At 44.3% G+C, this 7,500-nt stretch overlaps 1 non-coding gene across 1 annotated transcript; it reads left to right on the plus strand.

Annotated features, from left to right (window-relative positions):
- The first annotated feature begins 6 nt into the window (after window positions 1-6).
- Window positions 7-121, plus strand: LOC141290150 (U5 spliceosomal RNA). The gene has a single exon (XR_012340055.1). It is a non-coding gene; the product is annotated as a U5 spliceosomal RNA (small nuclear RNA).
- Window positions 122-7,500: the final 7,379 nt, after the last annotated feature.

Here is a 7,500-nt window from a genome sequence, read left to right on the forward strand (position 1 = left end):
AGACACATCTCGAGTTTCTCGTCATCAGCGCATAAATCTTTCGCCTTTTACTAAAGATTTCCGTGGAGGGGAACCTTTGCGAGTGACCTGTATTTTTGGGGGCTCTGCTCACAGCAGAGCTACACTATAGTGTCAAGAGCAGAGTCAATCTGGCCACCCGCCAGCGTGCAGTGGAACGAAGCGCGCCTCGTCATGGTCTGTGTTTGCAGCCTTTGCGCTTCCAGCTTCGCCGCTTCAAATTTCTTTAGCCAGCATGGAAAGAGAGCGCTCTCTCGTCCATGACGGGATCAAACAAAGATGGCTTCAGCTCTTTTGGCCCCATCAGTGACTCGTGCACTTCGAGCCTTCTTTGTTGACCCCGAAAGCCAGCCTCTGCTGCCTGCGTTGTTGGTATAGTTTAACTGGCACCGCACCCGTACGAAAAATGGAGGTGGCAGAAAGGAGCTCAGTGAACAAAAAGCCTGCCGTGACCCGGATTCGAACCGGGGTTGCTGCGGCCACAACGCAGAGTACTAACCACTATACGATCACGGTGCACCACTGGCTCACATCTGGTGGTGCCGGCCATCCGAATTGAAAAAAAAGGGCTAGCGGCGCTTTTTATTACTGTGGAGAGAGGGCACACAAATGCGTGCTAGGGACACGGAAGAAAAGGGCCCGCCTACTTCTCCTCAGCACTGGTGAAGAGCGTAGTCGGCAGGATTCGAACCTGCGCGGGGAGACCCTGTCGAGGAAATTTCCCTTGAGACCTCGGTAATAAATACAAACTTAAGTAATAGTTAATAAAAAGGTTTATTCTTTGCAAAGAAGATCAACAGTCGTACAGAAACACAGGTTTGCTGCATGAGTGTGATGCAGGAGGGAGGGATTTGCTGCGCTTTATACCTCTTCACACACCCAAGGTCACAAATTGAAAACCTGCTGATACTCTCACATGGGATAGACAGTAGAAAGACATCTCTATACATTATTTACCCCAAACACTCTCTGCAATTGTCTTAAGCCTCCCCCTCCTGACCCCTAAGGTCAGCCTATGGTCTCATGAGGCCCTCAGACCCTTCCTTACTCATTTGGCACAAAGGGACTAGAGAAAGAGAGCTTCTCTGTGTACATCCCTTAACACATAAATGTATATCACATGAGCATAAAAATCACCCCTTATGAATTTTTCACCAACAATTTCCCCCTTTAAATCATTTACTGATTACCAATCATCAAAAAAAGGAAAAATTCATTAATACACCCTTAAACAAACACTAGTAATTAAACATATTTTCACAACTTCACATTTGTTCTCTGGAAGCCGGGCTAAACGAATAAACACTGTTATTGCATTCCTGACATGGGTCAGACCCTCAGTCACCTCTCAGATCCCAAAATAGAAATGTTATTCATATGAAACTCAAAAAAAACTTCATTACTACTGGTTGTATGTTTTCTATGGTTACATCTTTCTAATACATGTAATACATTTCTAAAACTCATAATGAAAATATAGCAAACTCAAGTTGTTACATCACATTTGTATTCTTCATCTTTGATTTTTATATAAATGATCATTCTCTTAAGTTGGAAAAAACTTAAAATATGCAAAGGCTTTTTGTTTTGGGTTTTTTCCCCCTTTCGAAAGCAAGCCACACATTACAGTCACAGACATAAAGACAGTCAATCCCTTCGTCTTGTTGCATTGTCTCGTAACACGGACAAATGACCTGCTTAAAACCTTCGTCGTTTCATCCTGTCTTAATTCATTTCACTGTAAGTTCCACTACTGCTATCATCACTGTCACTGATTGGTTTCTCCAAATCAAAACCCATCACCACATTATCAATCACCACCTTTGGTGAAACGCTAGATGTCACCAGTCTCTGTACTGAGCTGGAAACCAACTGCAAAATACATGGTAGACACATCAGAAGTAAAAGACAAGCCCCAAACATCGGCAGTACAGTTGTACACAGCCAATAGGCCCAACCTCCTCCGAGGCTGGTCCACCTTTCTGCTTGTATGGAATCTGTTTTTTCGGGCTCTTTTACGGCCCTTCTCATGTGCACCACAATATTTGTAATGTTGTCGCTGTAGTCTGCCTCAAATCTCTTTACTCCATCCGCTCCTCCTCCCAGGATGTAGATGGGACCTTTTACAGTGGCTAGCATGAATCCACGTGGCTCTCTCGTCAGCTACCTTCACAGCTGTGTGTGTAGTTAGGAACACATTGAATGGGCCCAGCCACCTTTCACTCATTCCTGAGATCTCATCCCCCATGAAATCCCACGAAATCATCGGGTTTGATGTTGTGCAAGGAACTTTCAGCAACCTTTCCTTGGGCAGCTTTCACCTGTACACAAATATTAGACAACAGAGAAGACATTTCTTTGCAATAACCTAACATGTCATGCTCACACGATCCTGTTGATGGCAGCTGTTGTTTCCCCCCTCTAAGCCCACGTATGGTGGTCTGCCGAACAAAATTTCATACGGGCTCAAATTTGATCTTACCCGCTTTCTCATTCTCATGTACATGAGAACAATTGCAAAGCAACTTAATCCATGTAAGTCCAGTTTCCTCACAAATTTTGCCCATTTTGTTTTATTGCCTCATTAACAAAATGTGTGGCATTGTCTGAGCCTCTTCTACTGCTACTGCTCTTTTGTCACGTAATGTGTGTTGCAAATTATAAAAAAATTCCACAAATTTCAGTTGTTAACCCCTTTATAAACCACAATTCTTTCATTTGTGTCACTATTCCCCCTTTTTACACATTGTCTAACCCATGTGTCAAACGACAATAACGTAAAAAGAAGTGTTCGGGTAAACTAGGTCTGCCATCCACACCCCTCCAAATCCCCTCAGTCATTTTACAGGCGCCCCGCCTCCAGAGCTCCTTTGCCTTTGCTGTCGCAAAAGTCTGCATGGCCTGTAAAGATGAAAAAATGTTTTCATTAGTTTTGGAGAGAGTTTCAGATAAGAGGGTGCACTCCTGTTTGTCTGTCTGCTGTGAGGCCGCTGTCCTTGCATTCCCTAGAGAAACAGAGTCTTTTCTGGTTAGGGTGAGCCGCACATTTGCAAATGGCTATCCTTTCCCTAAAAAAAAATCTCTAATAAAGCTGCCAAAATGGAGATTATGAACTATTGGGCGCCCATCTAAATTTTAAAATCTTGAAAAAACTCAAAGTGTAACACACTTATTCGTCCTGAGTTTTCACGCCTCTGTTAGAGTCACAAGCTCTGCTGCTTGTGCTAAATAGTGTGATGGCAACGAGCCAAATGTCACAATTTCAAATTCAGTCATCACAGAATAGTCAACTTTGTTCTGACCTGTTTGTGGATCTCAGAACGCTGAACCATCCACAAAGAGGACACTTTCAGTTTCAAGTTGTACGTCAGAAAGATCTGCATGTGGCGTACTCACTTGATCAAGCGCAGTCAGACAACAGTTGTTCCTCCCCATCCTCCTCTGTCCGAAGCAGGGTGGCAGGATTCAAGGTTGTGCAACGTTTAACGCTATTCTTGAAATATCGAGCAAGATAGTGTGGTATCACGACCACCGAGCCGTCAATATATGCAATGTTTTCTGTTCATGCAGAATCATGGACACTGTGTGCCAGACAATCAATGTCAGGTCAGGGCACCCTAAGAAATCTCTAGACATCATCAAGGCCTTCTCAGCAGATGCCACCGCCTTCAGACAGCAAGGCAGGCCTGCTACTACTGGTTCTAGCTTGATTGAAAAAAAATAGGCCACAGGTCACAGTCTGTCTCCATGAAACTGCAATAAAACAGAAATCCTAAACCCATTTTTCTCATCTACTATCTGCACAAACGGCCGATCACCATTTGGAAGGCCCAAAGCAGGCGCTTGGGTTAACTCAATTTTCATGTTGACAATTTGTCCACTCAATTTTGTCGGTGGATTTTAGCCCCTTTCCTACTGTTAGGCTTCTTAGGGGTTGTTCCAGAATTGCATAATTGGGGATGAACGTTCTGCAATACGAACACATTCCCAAAAATGACAACATTTGTTTTTTTGTGATCGGTTTTGGTACATTCTTTATACCTTCAACACGCTTGTCAGACAGAGATTTTACAATTTGGTGTTATGACATGTCCCAAAAATGTTACCTGTTGTTTTGCAAATTGCAATTTTTGACAGGCTGACTCTGTGGCCCTCCTCAGCCAAAAGTTTCAGGGGGGTCACAGAGTCTGCTACGCAGGTAGCTTCGTCTAGAGAACACAAAAAATATCATCAATATACTGCAATAAAACAATACCCTCTGATAATTTAAGTGGTTCCAAACTTCTTTTCAGCGCTTCGTTGAATTTAGTTGGCGATTCGGCAAAATTTCGAGCTAACTGTTGAAAGCAATAGCCTTTGCCATTAAATTCAAATGCAAACCAGTATTGGCTCTCTTTTGCCACTGGCACACTGAGCCAAATCAATCACTGAAAAGAAGTTTGCATCAGCCGGTATCTGAGAAAGGATTGCATAAGGATTAGGCACCAAAGGAACTCTCTGTATTGTTGCTGCGTTTACTGCCTGTAAATCCTGTACAAACCTCCATTGGGCCGGCTGACCTTTGTCCCTTATTTTTCTCACTGGAAAATTGGAGTTCTAACTGGCGAATCATCGCATGGAATTATCACCCCCTCCTTCAACAAGGATTCAAACACTGGCCTTATTCCCTCAATTGCCTCTTTTCTTAGTGGATATTGATGTTGACATGGCCTGTAATCAGATTTTGGAGTGATTACACGTGGTTCACATCCTTTAATTAACCCCACATCATATTTGTGTTTGGCCCATACATGTGATGGTACCTCTGCCAGTGCTGAATGAATATCTGAGGGCTCAACATTTACCATGCACTGATTCTCCCAGTCAGTTTTGTCATTTAGAATTGGTCTTATAATTCTTTCAACCTCAATTTTGCATTCAACTGTCATCATAAATGCTTTCAAAGTCTCACTGTGTTTCAATCCTGAGTCTATTTCTCTCCAGTCTAAACTATCGACACATTGTTTTATAAACAAACCAACCTCTGCCCAAGCCTGTCCTTCAGCCTTCGCTAACGACAAATGTGGAACTGTCTGCTCTGTACATTGTTTAGACTGAGCCTCTGAAAGGCATGCTGCCAACGCACACACATCCTTTCGCCAAAACATTTTGTCAAAACTCAGAGTCTCTGCACAAGTCTGCTGAAACCAATCTTTTTCATAGTTTTCTTCCCTTTCCACTACGACATGTGACGTACAATGCAAATCATCAGGTGCCATTATTTCTGCCTCAGAGCATGTTGCACATTCCCTAGCTTTTTCGCACATCATTGTAGCCCAATCATGATTTATGATGTGCCATTCGTAAGCCCATTGAGACTCTTTCGTGCAAACAGCTCCACTGCTCATCTCCTTCCACACATCTGACACCCGTGAGATCAGCAATGAGCCTCAAATTTAGTTTGCACATCAGATCTCGTCCTAAAATGGGTACGGGACAAGTTTTTGAAAGCAAGAATGCATGTTTTAGCACCCTTCCTGTTTCTGTTTCGCAAATTAATGGTTCTGTAAATCTCTCAAACATTGTACGTCCTGACGCACAGAGAGACCCAGAAACATGATCTGTTAGCTCTGGTACACATGGTAAGTCACATAGTCGCACGGTTGACCTTCTAGCCCCTGAATCAGCTAAAAATTCAATTCGTTTTCCCTGAACTATCAGTGAATATTTCGGCATTTCTTTAAACGCCTCAGACTTATACATAGCATACTGCTTTTCAACAGCATCATCATTCATTTCAGACACAGACACAGGAAAGCAAGCTTTTTCTTCATTGCAAAGAGCAGTCAGTACATCAGTGTATTTGTATGCGTATGCGTATGTGTGTGTAATTGATTTATATTCACTTCCCTTTACTTGTGGCCGCTCGCTCGTCTCCTCCTCCCCCTCCTGCTCCCCGTTCCCCTCCTGGCATCAGTCCGATCCATTTTTCCTCTTGCTTCCTCGCTTTGGGGCAATTCTCAGCCCAATGTCCATCCTGTTTGCATGCACGGCATTTGGAGCAGCCTCTGAAGTCATGGTCGTCGGTCTCACATATCCAGCAGCTCCACTTGCGCTGAGGTTTCGCTGGGGCTTTCTTCTTTTTCCCTCTGCCCCAGCCTTTGCAGTTCTCTCTTCGCGCACCTGTGGCTATCTTCGCCAAACTCAGCTGTAGATCTCTGTCCATTCTGGCCTGTTTCTTCTCACGCTTCTCTCTCTGCAGCTTATCAGCGTGTCGCGCGTGAATCAAAACTGTGGCCAATCTTACTTCTCTGAACTCAATGCAGGAAATTTTTACCTTTTCCGCAATGTCCGGTCTCAGTCCGTCCAGGAAGGCATTTCTCAAATGACTCTCCCATCTCCCCGGCTCTTGACCTCTGTCCGCCGGTTCAGTCAGCCCTGAGAATTGGTTGAATGCCTCGTGCAGGCGGCAGTAGTACTCATCGACCCTTTCATCTTTCTCCTGCTGGCATCGGCTGACTCTGGACATGTCGATTCGCATCGGAAACGTGTCTTTGATCGTGTCAACGACTCTGTCCACAGCTCTCCGGTATTCATAATTTGCGGGATCATCGCAGTCGCTGCTCTTCCTTCTGTAATCGTCCTCTGGCACTCTGCCCCTGATCTTGTACCAGTTCGTCGGCCCCAGCTTTGACAGCAAAAGTCTCCTTAGCTCCATTATCGTCGGGCTGAATTCTTCACAAAACCTTAACAGTTCGGTGCTCAGCTTGTCACCCCCTAGAGTCTCTTCGGGCAGTGCGTCTGGCTCAGCTCCACATGCTGCTGCTTCTTCTTGCGGTGCTGTAGGGTGTTTTGGAGGGGAGCAGTCGAGGTCGGGATCAATTTTCCAAGCGCGCAGCTCGGCCACAGGGTAGTGATGGACATTGTACGGCGGTGGAACATGTTTAAAGACAGAAACATCAGACATATCAGTACTTGTGATTAATGCAAATGTTTTTCCTTCTTTTAATTCCCTAATTTCCTCTTCACTCACTTTTAATTCCTTCAACATTCTATCGATCTTTTCCTCATTATCCTCTACTATTGTCTGTTTTTTTTTCCGATCTTCGTTTCACTCCCTGTCATTGCTTTTTGTAAAGCCCCTCTTTCTCTTCTCTCTGCCTCGCCAAGCCAACAATTCACCGTTCCCTCACATTCCTTACACACATGCCTCTTACAACATTTCTTTGGCACCTCACTGCCCTCCCTAACTGACTCTTTCACTGCTTTCAGCTTCACAACACTCAAGGTTCCATCCCTAGGAAACTCATGATACATAATCAGTTTTTCTATGTCCAAAATACACTTTTCACCCACCGACTTTCTCATTTGCCTAAATGTCGGCGTATCATATTTCTCAATTTTGCTCTGAGATTTCCCCATACTGACGCTTGACCACTTTTTCCAAAGTGTACCTTTTTCCCTAGCCGGGCGCGCCCTATACCCTGTCAGACGTCTCCAACA

Source organism: Garra rufa, chromosome 1, assembly GCF_049309525.1.
Source record: "Garra rufa chromosome 1, GarRuf1.0, whole genome shotgun sequence".
In the NCBI taxonomy this organism is placed as follows: Eukaryota; Metazoa; Chordata; class Actinopteri; order Cypriniformes; family Cyprinidae; genus Garra; species Garra rufa.